This window comes from Hyperoodon ampullatus (assembly GCF_949752795.1).
Source record: "Hyperoodon ampullatus genome assembly, chromosome: 6".
In the NCBI taxonomy this organism is placed as follows: domain Eukaryota; kingdom Metazoa; phylum Chordata; class Mammalia; order Artiodactyla; family Ziphiidae; genus Hyperoodon; species Hyperoodon ampullatus.
In genome coordinates, this window is record NC_136919.1 from 113,404,282 (window position 1) to 113,420,513 (window position 16,232).

The 16,232-nt window shown below is 51.3% G+C and overlaps 1 protein-coding gene and 1 pseudogene across 2 annotated transcripts in view; both read right to left on the minus strand.

Annotated features, from left to right (window-relative positions):
- PEBP4 (phosphatidylethanolamine binding protein 4) overlaps positions 1–16,232 on the minus strand; it is a gene marked incomplete at both ends in the record, with an annotated part of 209,922 nt that overhangs the window by 36,389 nt on the left and 157,301 nt on the right.
- Positions 5,620–6,725, minus strand: LOC307054151 (small ribosomal subunit protein eS4-like; annotated as a pseudogene). The gene is made up of 2 exons: positions 6,530–6,725; positions 5,620–6,301 (listed from the first exon to the last, which is right to left on the minus strand). The product of its transcript is annotated as a small ribosomal subunit protein eS4-like (transcript).

Genomic DNA, 16,232 nt, shown 5'->3' on the forward strand with positions numbered 1-16,232 from the left:
TTTTGGACCAGACTTCCCCACCCCTGTGTGGGAGGCGTGAGGGGTTAGAGCCGGGAGGCAGGAAGCGAGCGCAGATGGGCTGCCCAGACAGCTGTGTGGGGGACAGAGCACATCTGTCCGGGTGAGCCCAGTGGGGCCCCTCCCCGCAACCTCCATGCCAAGTCTACCCGTTCATCAATAGGGTGTGGGCTCAGTTTGGGTCCCAAATGGGGAAAATGGTGGGAAAGGAAAGTCTGAAGGCAGAAGCAGGAGCTAGGGGTTGCTGAGGGGGTATGTTCCCATGAGAAAAAGAATGTCTGAACTCTGGGGCAGAGGAAGGGACGAAGGGCAAAGAGAAACTTAAAAGCAAATGGATCAGATTGCATCTGCCCAGGGTGGGCTTGTGGCTTCCAGGTGGCTCCTGAGCGCCCGGGGTCCGGCGTCTCCTCTGAGAAGCTGCCCACCTCCTCGCCTCTCCTGTGCTCCCCAAATGTCTTACATTGCAGCAATTAAAGTCTCCGAGGTAACTGCTCCTTCTCCTGTCTCACCTATTAGCCCGCGGGTGTACTAAGATCAGAGACCCTATCTTCTTCATCACTGAATCCTCACAGAGTAGACACTCTGGAGAAGTTTGCTAAATGAGGGAGTGATTGCATGGCCTAAATCGACACAAGGTTTCCCATTTAATGCTTTAATTTTCTCTAATTGGCTGTAAATATTGCTGGGGAAGCTTTTCCCAAGTAGACACTCAGAGATCTTTGGGAGATAGAAACTGGATCAGATTCTCATCAGGAATTTGCCTGCGGGCCTGAGGGTAGTTTACCTCTTTAGGCTTTTTCTGGGGAGCTGAGCACAGGGGAAAGGCTCATTGTTCTAGAAACACACTGACTTGGCATCACAGCCACTTGCATGTCCTCCTTGGGGCAGCTGCTTCCCCCTCTGTGCAAAGCTATTACCTGCCTGCTACCGAACCAGAGAGGCAGGAATTATGGATCACGTGGACCTCCACGAGCAGGGGAGGCTTATAGCTTCCCTGCATCCGTCCTCCATCACCTCTCTGCCCGGTTTTCACGACGTAATAAAAGGAGATGGGAGGCACTTCCCCGGTGGTCCAGTGGGTAAGACTCCACGCTCCCAATGCAGGGGGCCCGGGTTTGATCCCTGGTCGGGGAACTCGATACCGCACGCATGCTGCAACTAAGAGTTCGTGTGCCGCAAGTACGAAGTCTGCACGCTGCAACTAAAAGATCCTGCGTGCCGCAACTAAGATCCGGCACAGCCAATAAATAAATAAATAAATATTCAAAAAATAAATAAATGAGCTTTAAAAAAAAAAAAAAAAAGCAGATGGGAGTTGGAGTTCCAGCTCTACTGTGTGGCCCCAGGTGAGTCATTTCTCCTCTCTGGGCCTCTGTGTTCTCATCTGAACAATGAAGGCTGGACTAAGGAACCTCTGAGATCTCTACCAGTTCCTAATGTCACATATCTGGTAGAATGATGAGCAGGGAATGTGGCCCTTGATATTATCACCGTCCCCCAGAGCCTGGGCCGGGGACTTTCCCTTAACTTAGGCTTGTGGGGGGTGGGGGAGGAAGGGCCCACAAAGCTACTGCTCCACTCGTGGACGCCTGTGTTCACCCACTTGGTGCAAAGGTGACTCTTCCTGGATGGGTTAGTCAAGTCCTGCTTGAAGTCAGAAAGTCTGCGTGAATGACTCTTAAATGTTTCCAAAGTTTCTACTCCTGTCTTCTATTACCTCGTGGGTGTAACAGAAGTGCCAATAGGGACAAAGGAAGGATTAAAGTCCCAAGGGCTTGGGCCCCAAATGGGACACGTGTACTCTTCTCTAACGTTATTTTTGCCATCATGCTCATCACCATCACTGTGACCCATTATTAATACTGTTAAGCATTTATTGTTCTTCATTCAGCCAAGAGCAGTGGGTGAGTAAATCAGCAAGAAACTCCGGCCCCAAGAAGCCTGCACCGTTTCGGGCATTTCTCAGGTCAAGGCTGGTTTCTCCAGCCCTTAAGCAGGGATTAAATCTGACCCTCAGCAGGAAACGGGGCCCGTGGCTTTGAGTTCCTTTACATGAAAGTGCTGTCCTTTCCGGAGGAAAGGTGTTATAATTCCAAGCTACTTTTGCCGCTGTGTATCTGTTTCTTAGTCACATTTGTAGCTCCTACAATGCCTTGAACAGGGCACGACCGAAGGTGCTTGCTAAATGCTTATTGAAAATAGTTAATTATAATGATGTCTTATAACAAATTAAGCAGGGGAAGTGGGCCTGGGAGGGCTCTGAAGTGCTTCTGAGCTGCCATGAGCTGAGAAACAGTGTAACTCCTCGTCTGGGGCATCTTCCCTGCTAACGCTTAGAGCCTGGAGCCCTCGGGTTGCAAGGCTAGCAAGGGATTGGCTAGCAAGGGGTTGTTTGGGAGGCAGGGTGGCCAAGACTCAGACAGGAGGTGAACAGCTGGCGCCTCCTTCTGGCCCTGCCGGGCTGGAGCGGGCCTGGGGAGGGCTGGTGCGGGAACCTCAGCCCCTTGGCTCCCAGAATGTCACCTCCCTCCCACCACCCCAGCCCCTTCACCCCGAGAGAGCCCAGCTCAGGAGAGCCAGTGGAGAGCAAGGGAGGCTGTTATGTAACTGATTTAACTCCTTGCCAAACTGGTGACTAATTCAGACCGTCTCGGCCAGATTGGCTCGGCAGATTTGGTGTCATCCGCAGGAGGCCCGGCTGGTCCGTGGCTGGTTCTCACACCCTCTGCTGGAAGGATCTCTCAGCTCCCTTGCTGGCCTGGGCCACCAGCAACCTCAACCACGGCTCCATCAGCACTCCTGCCCACCGGAGACCTTCTCCGTAGGCGTCCGACCCCCCAACTTCGTGTCCCTTCCTGCCCTCCAAAAAGAGGCCAGGAAGACAGTTCGTTTATGTCTGCCCCCAAGACAGTTCATTTATGCCTGGGGCTCACTGAGGCCCTTCATTTTGCACCTGGTGAGGGCGAAGGGCGCTGTGGCCTGCTGCCCTTGGCTGGCTGCTAAGGTTGGCACTGTTGGGTCCAGAACTCGGGGCCCCTCTCCACCACTGCTCGAGGGGAAAGGGTTCCAGGGAACACCTGGCCTCACCCTGTCCCCTGGCCTTGGACCCCGGGCCCTGCAGGTCACAGGCTGCCTGGGTGATGCCGGGAGAGGCCTGGGCTCACTGCTTCGGTTCTCACTTTTCTTTTTTAAGAGGGGGTGCTTGGTAAGCCCAGCCCGTCCCTCCTGCAGAAGGCCGTCCTGAGGGGGAACGTGGAGGGAGGACATTTGTGCTTATTTGGAGACAGTTCAGGGAAAAACACAAAGAAGTGTCCTGACAAGGCCCACAGTATTCATAGACATGAGTGCTGGGGATTAGTTTATTTAATCCTTAACCACACAGCCCTCTGTGGTTGGGATGATTCCCATTTTACAGGTGGGGAAACTGAGGCTGAAAGCAATTGGGTGGTTTGCCAAAGCTGGTAAGTGGCTGAGCTGGGCTTTGGACTCACTCCCCAGTGGCTTGGGAGCCTAAGCTGGTTCTGATACACTGCCTTCCCATGGCATTCCTGGGATGGGTTCCCGAGGCCGTTGAAAGACTTGTACATCTCAGCAGCTTCATGGCAACTGCCCAGCTAGACCCAGAAAATAATACTACCTTGTACTGCTGCTTCCTTCCGCCAAGCCCCACACAGACATGATCTCATTCACTTTCCCACAGTCCCATGTGGGCTAAGGAGGGGGTGGGGACTCTGTTTCCCAGGGAGGAAAGGGAGGCACAGAGAGGGACGCTGGCCTGTTCTAGGTCACAAAGCTGGCTGGCGGCAGAGCTGGGACTGGAAATCAGGCATCCCTGCCCTGGAGGGCGGTTATTTAGCTTGATAAGTATGGGCTAGAATCACCCCCGAGATACAGCAAATTGGGGTGCTTTTCTTGAGGGCTGACTCAGTGGCTGAAACAGCTCCAAGATAGCTGGGCTTGTGTTAAAAAAAGGAAATCTGAGATGCATATAAAGGCAATCTGTATGCCAAGAAAGAGGCGCTGGGACTAGTGGTCACCACACTAGCGCCCCTCCTGGCCAGTCCCGGCACCGTCTCTCTGCTCCCGTTCCCCAGATGCCCTGGGGCTCAGACGCAGCCCTGGTGTGATGGGGAGAACACTGGCTTTGAGGTCATGGAACCTGGAGAGGATATTCACTAGGGACCCATAAATCAGTCATCTCCCCTCTCAGCTTTTCCACTTTTCACTCAAAAAGTGAGGATACTAACTCCATGAAATAGACATTGTGTGTGAAAAACTTCATCAGCTGTAAAGCCTGCAGAGAGAGAGAAATTACTGGTGTTCCCTTCAGCCCGATCTCATCTCTACTAAAGACCTTTCTAAAAATGGCTTTGAAGCGACAGGTCACACAGCAGCATTGTCCTGGTCAAACGTCTGTCTTCCCTACTGTGGCTTTTCCACTTGGATCTCAGGTACCCAATATCTGGTCCCGAATCAAATGTTCCCCGGGTGGCCCCATGGGCTCCAGGGCAGGGCTGGCAAACTTTTTGCAAAGGCCCACGTGGTAAATATTTGAGGCTTCGTGGGCCACAGGTGATTTTGGTCACATGTTCTTTGTTTCTTTCTTTCTTTTCTTACAACTCTTTAAAAATGTAAGAAACATTCTTAGTTCACAGGTCTTACAAAAACAGGCCGATCTGGCCCACGGGCTGTAGTTTGCTATGCCTGGCCTAGTGTAAAATTGGGGGCAGGGGGAGTTTGGAAGTAGAAAAGGCCTAGACCCCGAGTTTTGCTGCTTGCCTGCCTGAGGGCCTTCGGATCACTCTTCACCCTCCCCGGGACTTAGTGAATTGTCTGCCTCCTGGCTGTAATAGTCCCTACTTACTTCAGAGGGCTGCAGTGAGGGTTCTCAACAGAAAGCGTCTACCCCGCAGCAGGTGCCTGAGAGATGCGGGGTGGTATCATCACTGCTCAGTGAGTGAGGGACGGCCCACCCTGTCCTTGGTGTGGTGGGGAGGACAGCACCCTCCCAGAGTCTGGGATATTCTACAAGGTGACCAACCAAGGCCCTGCTCAGAAGGCAGAGGCCCAGGGTTTCACGAGCAGAGGAAGACCTGGGGTTATGTTGAGGGGCTGGTTGCAGGGTTGGGACCTTGGTCCCACCACCAGCTTTGTCTTGGGCGGGAGGTGGCGTCTGGGAGTCTGTGGAGCTACAAGAGGCTCCCCACAGACCTGGGGCCCTGGGGGACCCAGGGCTTTGCCGAGAGGACGCTGGTGACTCACTGGTTCTCTTGAGTCCTGGCTTGTTGTCAAGTGCAAAACTAGAGAAGGAAGCAGTTGTGAAAAAAGTGTGGGTCAGAGCAAGCTCATTTCATTAATAATAAGAGCCACCATGTACTGAGCACTTTTGCGTCCCGGGTGCTGAGGGCTGTATGCCCATCCCCCCATCCCCCAGCGAGCCCGGGGCAATGCTGGGGCGGGAAGGGCGGTGGGGGGAAGGCTCTCAGCTGCAGGGCTGGAGCCAGGCGAGGATGGTCCTGCTTTCTTTGATGTTCCACTGCCTCCTGGGAGCCTAGCTCTGCCCGTGGGTTCAGGTTTGGGTGGATACTCAGGCCAGGGGAGTGTGAGATCTTGATTCTCTTTCTTTCTTTCTTTTTTTTTTCTTTTTTAAAAATTATGTGGTAGTTATCTTTAAGTACAAAGACTTTTCCAATCATGTCACTTAGAGATCATTTTATCCGCTGCTCTGTTTGCCGCCAGTCTCTTGTCTCTCTCCTCAGCAGTGGATACCCTTTCCACGAGGAAGAGAGATCCATGGTTTGTTGCCTTTGCCAATAACGAAAATGTCGGAGAGCCGGGTGGCGAAGCTATTGCCGTTGGCATCTTTCATATGAACTACATCAGAAGAACCAGGATGTCTCTCCAGGTTAGGGATCACACCAATTCTTCCCAGGTTAGCACCTCCAGTCACCGGGCACAGGTTACCAGTGTCAAATTTGATGAAATCAGTAATCCTGCCAGTCTCCAAATCAGTTTGAATGGTGTCATTCACCTCGATGAGGGGATCATGGTAGCGGATGGTGCGAGCATCACGGGTCACCAGATGAGGGATTCCTTTTGTCCCCACAAAGATCTTTCTCACTTTGCACAACTTATACTTGGTTTCCTCAGGTGAAATACGATGAACAGCAAAGCGACCCTTGGTGTCACAGATCAGACGAAAATTCTCTCCAGTCTTGTCAATGCTGATGACGTCCATAAAACCAGCAGGGTAGGTTATATCAGTGAGGACCTTGCCATCAGTCTTTTTTTTTTTTTTTTTTTTTTTTTGCGGTACACGGGCCTCTCACTGTTGTGGCCTCTCCCGCTGCGGAGCACAGGCTCCGGACGCACAGGCTCAGCGGCCATGGCTCACGGGCCCAGCCGCTCCGCGGCATGTGGGATCTTCCCGGACCAGGGCACGAACCCGCGTCCCCTGCATCAGCAGGCGGACTCTCAACCACTGCGCCACCAGGGAAGCCCCCCCATCAGTCTTAATGAAACGCTGCATGCAGATCTTCTTTACTTCATCTCCCGTTAGGGCATACTTAAGTCTGTTCCTTGAGACATGCCCTCAGCTTGTGGAGACCAGTAGATGGATGAGGAGCAAACACACCAGTCAGCTTATCCAGCATCCAGTGCTTTGGAGCTGCTATGTGCTTTAGGTGTTTCTTGGGACCGCGAGCCATGGCTGCGCTAGGCATGAAAAGAGAGCTATTCTTCTTTTTGAGAAATACAGTGAAAAGGACTAGTTCCTCGGCTGCTGGAAAAACCCCATCATCACCCAGCCATGGAACCTGGAGCACTCTCTTCTGTGTACTTGTGCTATCCCGTGGCTGGTTCTGGAGGGTCACCTGCGACCAGCCTCCCGGGCTGGAACTCAGCAGTGTGACTCGGTGCACAGGGGGTCATGTCTTCCTATCGCCAACACCCTGCTTATCTCTGTGCCCCTTTCCACCTATAATTCACTGTTCCTGTATCTAGAAAGCCATCCTGTTACTTCTTTACCTGGTAAACTTCTACACAGTCCTTTAAAACATAGCTCAAATGTCACCTCCTCCAGGAAGCCTTCCAAGACTACCCAGGCACAGTTAGTATCTCCCTCTTCTGCCTTCAGGCACTTTGATTGTTATACTATTTGGGGGTGGGGGACAAACATTAATCAAGCACTTAGTACATCCTATGCCTTACACTAGGCACTTTATTGAATTATGCCATTTAACATTCAAAAACCCGTGAAAGGGTCTTATCCCCATTTTACAGATAAGGAAACCAAGGCTCAGAGCAGCTAAATAACCTGCCCAAGGTGAGGCTGGGATCTGAATCCAGGCAGTATGACCTCAGTGCCCTCCCTCCTAACCACTAAATGATATTGCCTCTCTGACACTAGTTATAATTACCCCAAACTCTGATAATACGTTTATGGGTCTGTAAATGGCCCGTGAGCTGAGACCACGACTTATATATCTTTGCTGCCCCAGAATGTAGCGCAGTGCAGTGCACACAGTAGGCGCTTAGTGGTTGCTCATGGAAAGAATGTTGAATACAGAGCCTGTGGGGGCTGGGCCCACTCATGGAAGGTGGGGTGCTGGGAGCCGGGAAAGGAAGACAAGTGGGGGACACAGCTGAGTGGGTGGGGCTTGCTTGACCCTGGGGGGGAGGAAGTTCCTGCTGCCAGCTGCCATGCCATCTTGGAATCACGAGCCTGGCAAGAACAGCAGAATGATGTCCTGACACTGCTTAGTAAGCACCTTCAGCATGCTAGGAAGTGCTTCGCACAAGGGCATTCTAAGTCCAGGATAAAGGACAGCTAGTTCAAATCCCTAGACAGCTCACAAAGGCAGTGCCTTTGCAGGATGCACTTTGGCAAAGGATCATCCTGAGGCTGGGTCTGGACTCCGTGCCCTGTACGTTCTGAACCTTGCCGGCCCTCGGAGAAGCCGGGCTGTTGAGGGAAGTTGCATGAATTCCCGTGTTGGGGAGTCCTCTTTTGTACCATGCAGCTCTGTTTACAGTGGACTGGCTGCCTGGAGGAGCAGACCTTTTGGGTGAGCAAGGAGATGGGCATCAGGACACTTTCATCTCTTCCCGGCTCTCTCCACCCACAGGAGGTGGGACCCAGCCGGGGCCCAAGGCCTGGAGCCTCCCAGCAAGCCAGGTGGGCCTGTGAGGTCATGCTTCCTGCCAAACTTGCAGGTGGCCCTTTCCTGGGGCGCCAGCAGGTGTCAGGGGCAGGGGTGGTGTACGGGGGACCCCTTTAGCATCCCCAGTCCCCTCTGGGGGCTGGAGGTGCCCCTTGAAGCCACTGGAAAGCTCTTTTCTTGCCCGGAAGAGGTCCAAAGCATGCGTGGCTGCTGACACGGGGGAAGGGGGATGGGGGGAGTGGGGGAGAGCGAGAAGACCCCCCTGCAAGCCGCGTTCATACAAAATGCATTTCCCAACGTATCCCTCTGGCCTGTCGGAGCCCCTTCTGCTCACTGCTCTGTTTATACATGATAGACAACTAATTAACATCCAAACCTCCTGAAAGGTCTTTTCAGAGGTAATGTTCTGACAGTTTATGTCAGCAAGGAGCACTGATTTGTCTAAGCATGGATCACATTGTTTCAGATTGAATGAGGTGAATATTAAACTGCTTTAAATGTACTCTTCATAAAGTACTAATTACACACTCCCAAGGGAGAACAGCCAAGGAATACTAAACAGTAGAGAAGTCAACAGAAGGTTCTTTTTATAGTATGTTGCTGGGCTCTGTGTTTTTCTGTCTCCTTCTTTCTCGCTCTCTCTCTTTTTTTTACAGTAAAATCACAGCACGCGAAAGAATACACATTTATAGCACAATGCTTCTCATCTAATTATACGGCAATCATTAGTTTTAAGCTGGATGCATTATATTTTCTTTGATATATTATGCCTGAGGCACAACTCTGCATTTACTGCTGCTACTGGCAGATTCCAGTCCCCCAACCCCCTTTTCAAACCCCAACTCCTCTCTACCCCACGACCCTTTAACAAATTATTTAACCCTTACTGTTAGTTTGCTTATTGTCTCAAAAAAGAATCATTGCAATTTAAATTGGCAAAACTGGGGGAAACGACATACCCTTGGTTAATTAATTAATTTATTTGTTTTTAATTAAATAATTTATTTAGGGCTGCGAGATGCCACATGCGGGGTCTTAGTTCCCCGACCAGGGATCGAACCCGTGCCCCCAGCAGTGGAAGCACGGAGTCTTAACCACTGGACTGCCAGGGAAGTCCCCCTTTGTTACTTTAAAGCGGAAAAAATAGGAAAGGAAATCTCGTGTGTTTCTGGGAGCTGTGCAATTTTTTTATTAACCAGGTAATGTCCTGAATACACAGTCTCTGCTCCCCGACCCGGTGAAATTCCTTCATAACAAATTCTACAGGATCACACTGAACTCCCGGTGGCTGAGCTTCATTGTCCCTCAGGGAAAGAGATATTTATATGTATATATCTCTAAAAGCAACAGAGGGATGGAAAACCATGAGGCAGGGAGCAGTCCAGCAAAAATGCAGGTTGGCCCTTCAAAACGCCTATCTGCAGATGTAGCCAGAATTCTGCTCCAACAGTTTTTCTGGATATTTCTGACATCAGGCCTTGCCCACTGTTGAGAAAAAGCAAGATTAATTTTGAGATGCCCTAGATGGTCAGGTTCTCAGTCCTGAAGGGAGAAAAAGGCCAAGTTCCATGGGGATGGATGGCCTGATATTGACCCGACTGGTTTCTTCTTAGTCAGGCCTCTAATCATCATGCCTCTAAAGATAAAAGTGACGGCAGGGTCCCAGAAAGGTAGAATTCGCTTTTGTGTAAGGAGCAAAGTGGGGTCCCCTTTCCCTACTGTGGTCTTCCTTTTCCTCCCCCGACATCAAATCAGAGAACTGTGGGATCTTGGACTTGAAGGGGTTAGACATTTCCCATCTTTTACAGCTGAGGAACTTCAGAGCACAGAGCTGCCTGCAGTTCAAGCTGGAACCTGGGGTCCTGACTCCCAAGCTAGTACTCTTTCCACTTCAGATAGAGTAACTCCAAATAGCTCTTCTCTCACACAAATGACCCAGGGCAAAGGAATAAAATGACAGAGTGCTACGGACTGAATGTTTGTGTTCCCCTCAAATTCACATGTTGAAACCCTAATGGTATCAATGTGATGGTATTTGGAGGTGGGGCCTTTTTGGAAGTGCTTAGGTCATGAGATTGGAGCCCTCCTGATGGGATTAGTGCCCTTATAAGAAGTGACAGGAGAGACTTTGCTTCCTCTCTCTGCTCTCTTGGGGCCATGTGAGGATACAAGGCATCTGTCCAGACATTGGATCTGCCAGCCCCTTGATCTTGGATTTCCCAGCCTCTAGAACTTGGAGAAATAAATGTTTGTCTTTTGAGCCACTCAGCCTAGGGCAGTTGTTATAACAATCCAAATGGACTGAGACACAGAATTCTCTTCTCTGAGAGCTGGAAGAAGTCTGGAAAGTCACCTAGTCCACCCCTCTGTTGCTGCTTGAATCCCCTTCATGACGTCCCCAACCATGACTTGTTCACTCTTGGCTCTGGCGCCTCTGGGGATGGAGTGTTGGCGACCTTCTCCCAGAGTGTCAGACCATCTCTGTGCAGCTCTCATGGTTAAGTAAGTGTTTAAGAGCAGTGCACGCTGGAGCGAGAGTGTCTGGGTTTAAATCCAGCACAGCCACGTCGCAGCTCTAGGACCTTGGATAGGGGACTTGACATTTCTTTGCTTCCATTTCCTCTTCCTCTGTAAAATGGGAACAATACAAGTTTTGTGAGGATGGGTTTTGTGAGGATGACAGGAGATGATACATGTCAAGCAGTGCCCAGCCTACTAAACTAACCAAGCTTAGCTATTATTATTGTTAAGAAGTTCATCTAGCTCCCTAGCATAACTGCCATGGTTGTAGCTCTGCCTGGGGCCTGACGGAACAAGATTAACTTTTCTCCTTGTGTGACTGTTTTCAACAATTTATTCATTCAGTGCTCAGCTGTCACTGGATGACCCCTGCATGCCAGGTACTTAGTGCCAAGAGAAGAGAGAGATGTGGAAAAGACTTGCTCCCCGATCTCATGGATTTTTTTTTTTTTTTTTAACATTTGTTTTGGCTGCGTTGGGTCTTCATGCTGCGTGTGGGCTTTCTCTAGTTTCGCGGAGCGGGGGCTACTCTTTATTGAGCTGCACAGGCTTCTCATTGCGGTGGCTTCTCTTGTCGCGGAGCACAGGTTCTAGGCGCGGGGGCTTCTGTAGTTGTGGCGCGCGGGCTCAGTAGTTGTGGCGCACGGGCTTCGTTGCTCCGCGGCATGTGGGATCTTCCCGGACCAGGGATTGAACCCGTCTCCTGCATTGGCAGGTGGATTCTTAACCACTGCGCCCCCAGGGAAGTCCGATCTCATGGATTTTAAACACCAGAAGAATTCCCAATTTCTCTTCAGAGCTTCTCTTCCCCAGGGTACATGCTCTTTGGTTTCTTTGCCTGTTCCTCACTTAACTTTTTTCCAGCCCGTTTTCCTTATGTGAAATCATTGAAAGGACTACACCAGGGATGACAAAAAAATGGTGGCAAATCTGTGCTTCAGTCCAGGGCACACCTTGCGTCCATCATCCAAACATAAGAGACTGGGATTCCATGGGTGGATGGGACCAAGGTATGCGTTGTTTCTTTTTTTTTTTTTAAAGCTCCTCATTCTTTTTTTTTTAAATTAATTTATTTATTTTTGCTGTGTTGGGTCTTCGTTTCTGTGCGAGGGCTTTCTCCAGGTGTGGCGAGCGGGGGCCACTCTTCATTGCGGTGCGCGGGCCTCTCACTGTCACGGCCTCTCCCGTTGTGGAGCACAGGCTCCAGACGCGCAGGCTCAGTAGTTGTGGCTCACGGGCTTAGTTGCTCTGCGGCACGTGGGATCCTCCCAGACCAGGGCTCGAACCCGTGTGCCCTGCATTGGCAGGCAGACTCCCAACCACTGCGCCACCAGGGAAGCCCTAAAGCTCCTCATTCTTAAATCCAATACGTGTGTGTACGTGTGGGCATGTGTGTGTGTGTGTGCGCGCATGCGTGCACGTGCATCCCCCCACAGATGCATGCCCACAGCCCCTGACCCTGGGTAAGCGGAGGAGGCTGCCTTCGGGTCTGTCCACTTTTAGGGACACGCCTTTTTCTCAGGGCTGACTCCCGCCTTCTCCTGGCACCCCTCCACAAGCCCAGGATATTCTTGGCTGAGGTATTCCCCGCTACGTGAGGGTGCCAGCTGATGATACGTGCATCCTCCAGAAAGTATGACATCATTGGTCAGTCCCCCTGCCTATCCCGCACGTCCATCCCTCCCATCACTGATGCTGCCGAAGTTAACACTATGGAAGATACATGTGACGTGGTCACTCGCCTGCTACAACCTGTTCCGCAAGACTCTGTGTCTACGTCAGGATCCCATGCAAGTTCCCGGCCCGTGTGCACGAGCACGTGCGTGTCTAACCACTCCTCCGTGCCCGGCGCTGTTCTTGGGGCTTCACAGTGCCAGACCCGCAGCCGGGAGGGCCCCCTTCACAGCCCGTGCCCATCGTGGGCTTTGCACCTCCCCTTTTCTAAACCCTGAGGACACCACCGTGTTTCATCCATTGTTATCCCACAGCTTTCATGGTGCTTGAGACACAAGGGAGTGAACATATACTGGTGGAATTATGGCTGGTGCAGGTGCTATTTTTGAGGAAGCGCTCTTGCCTTGTACCAACAGATACAGGCAGCCAGCTCCTGGGCCTAACCTGATGGACCCCTTCAATATACACTCTTGGTTTTGAAGCCCAGGCATCTCCCCTTTCCCAGAATTAGGCCTTCCTCACCCTCCTGCTGGGTCTCTGTTGCAGTGTACCTCATTTGGTGATGAGGATGTCCTCTTTAGGGTCAGGAAGACCTGGCCATACACCTCTGAGGGACCCAGAGGTAATAGGGGCAGATGCCGTGCTGAGGAGAAAAGCACCCAGAATATGCCAGGCATAGTGGTAGGTGCTAGCCTGTAGAGTGACGAGATGTGATCTCTGCCTTCGTGGAGTTTGCAGCCTCGTGGCGATGCACCGGCTTTCTCAACTACAAATGGGGCCTCAGGCTACCCATGCCACGGGGTTGCTGTATAGACTGAAACAGTGCATATAGGGTGCTCAGCAGGGAGTTAACACTCTGTGAAGTTTCCAAATGGGCATTCTTCTGCACCCCAAGAGGGGCTTGAAGAAACTGGCCCTTCTGAGTCAGGAGGAAGGCCTGTGCACACCTCTGTAGGGATGTGACCTGGTGCCTGTGACACATCCCTTGGTGGTCACCAAGAACGGAGGAGGTGTGGGGGCCGATGGTGGCCAGACTGCCCTGATGGTGCACCTGCCGCTGGCTCTGGGGCGGAAGCGCTTGAACGACTATGAAATCCAATATGAAGGAACTCCCTTTTTCCTCTGGCACTTTGATTTATGGCCCGGGTGTCACCTTCCTCCTCGGCACAGCATCTGGCCCTTCTCCTTTCTATGCCTTTCTCTCTCCTTGCTCACAAATACCTGGTACTTCCCACCTACCCAGTTGAGCTTTGGAGGAGACTAAACTGGCCTTGAATGATTGCTTCTGAAACCTAAGAGTTATGTGGCCTTAGGCTAGTTATTTAATCTCCTCGAGCCTCAGTTTTCTCATTTGTAAAATGGGGCTAAGAATACCACCCTCCCGGGCTTCCCTGGTGGCGCAGTGGTTGAGAGTCCGCCTGCCGATGCAGGGGACACGGGTTCGTGCCCCGGTCTGGGAAGATCCCACATGCCGCAGAGCGGCTGGGCCCGTGAGCCATGGCCGCTGAGCCTGCTCGTCCGGAGCCTGTGCTCCGCAACGGGAGAGGCCACAACAGTGAGAGGCCCACGTACCGAAAAGAAAACAAACAAACAAAAAGAATACCATCCTCCTGACCTCCTTGTGGGGATGGGCAGTGGAGGCGTGGGAAAGGTTCCCCCACAGCGCCAGGCGTGCCGCCAGCCCCCAGCGTGCGTCTTTCCTGTGTCCCCATAAGTCACACTAAGGTAAGGTACTGTGGGTTTAATGGGTTCCCTCTCCTCAGGAGTTCCTGCATTTTAAAAGAGGACACTGGCGCTGTCTGATGCAGCGCAATAAATTGATTGCGTGAAACTTCAGGAGAAGCAGTGGGTTAGGGGAAAGAGATATTTTGGGGGCAGGAAATGGCCTTCCTTTTCTTCTGAAATCACACCACTTAGACTAGCAGCTCTCAGCTTAAGAGCTGTGATGCGCTGGCATGGTACCAGTAGTTGTGAGATGTATCACAAACAAATATGTTGCTAATAATGAAGTGCCACAGTTTTCGAATAATCCCCCCCAAACACACTTTGGGGGGTTACCTTAGAGGGAATTCAAGGTTAGCTCCATGATATGGTCATACCCACTCTCATTCTTACGTGACTTCTCGAGTGGGGTAGAAAAGAGTGCACCTGGGATTGGGCACAACCTGGGCGTGCCTGCACATGGGTGTCCCTGGCCACGTGTGGCCTGGTAGAAATAACAGTTGCAGGTCAGGGACCTGGAGAAAACCCTTGAGACACTTAGAAGCACTAGGCATGCTGCACAGCGAGAGAAAAGAATGAGCCCCTGACTTCTTTTTTTTTTTTAATTTATATTTTTTAACATCTTTATTGGAGTATAATTGCTTTACAACAGTGTGTTAGTTTCTGCTTGATAACAAAGTGAATCAGTTGTATATATACATATGTTCCCATATCCCCTCCCTCTTGCGTCTCCCTCCCATCCTCCCTATCCCTCCCCTCTAGGTGGTCACAAAGCACCAAGCTGATCTCCCTGTGCTATGTGGCTGCTTCCCAATAGCTATCAATTTTACATTTGGTCGTGTATATATGTTCATGCCACTCTCTCACTTCGTCCCAGCTTACCCTTCCCCCTCCCCGCGTCCTCAAGTCCATTCTCTGTCTGCGTCTTTATTCCTGTCCTACCCCTAGGTTCTTCAGAACCTTTTTCTTTTTTTAGATTCCATATATATGTGTTAGCATACGGTATTTGTTTTTCTCTTTCTGACTTACTTCATTCTGTATGACAGGCTCTAGGTCTATCCACCTCATGACAAATAACTCAGTTTCATTTCTTTTTATGAGCCCCTGACTTCTTCTGCAACAACATGGTTGACTCCCAGGACAGAGCACCATGCCTGCAGCCAGGCAAGGGCAAAGGAGCACCCCCTCGATGTGGTTCTATTACGTGAAGGCCCCAGCAAGCCTCATGGACCGTGACAGCAGTCAGAACTCTGTCGCCTTTGGGGTGGGGATATTGAATGGGAAGCGGGAGGCTTTGGGGGCACTGGAAATACTCCATGTCTTGACCTTGGTGGTGGTTACATGGTGAGTGGACAGAATGTTTGTGTCCCCCTAAAATGTGTATGTTGAAACCCTACCCCCAGTATGATGGTATTAGGCGGTGGGGCCTTTGGGAGGTAATTAGGATTAGATGAGGTCAGGGGGCTGGGGCCTTCATGATGGGATTAGTGCCCTTTTGGGAGTCAGAGAGAGCTTGTTTCCCCTCCTCCTCCTTGCTCTCCAAGGAAGCATACTTTGAGAAGTTGGCCGTCTGCAACCCAGAAGAAGGCTCTCACCAGAACCTGCCGTGCTGTACACTGATCTCAGACTTCTGGCCTCCAGGACTGTGAGAAATATTATAAGCCACACAGTTTATGGTATTCTGTCATAACAGCCTGAACTGACTAAGACAATGGAAGTTTTACACTTAATATCTGGGCATTTGATGGATATATTTGTAACTTAATAAAAATTTTTTTTTTGAAAAGCAGTTTGGAATCTCAGCCATACACCTGTCAAGGTTTTCCCACAGTGCGCCTTGGAAGGACCTTTACAGTAGGAGCCCAGGGAGCGCTGGGGTCACGTCAGGCCATCTCAGGCAGGCAGTGACTGGCCACGAGCTCTCCCTGGTGGCTCTACGCTCCTCCTGGCTGACAACTTTTCGGGGCTGACGTCTCAGCCTCATTAGTGCCCAGTGCATGGAGAGGCAGGACCCTCACCAGATCATCTCATTTCTTCTGGCAAGACAGCTCCCAGCAGAGGCCATGGTGTGTTGTGAAATGCTCCTTGCCTAGGATATCTGGGGGGCTGTCAGGTGCCCCCCAGAGCAGCCTCAGT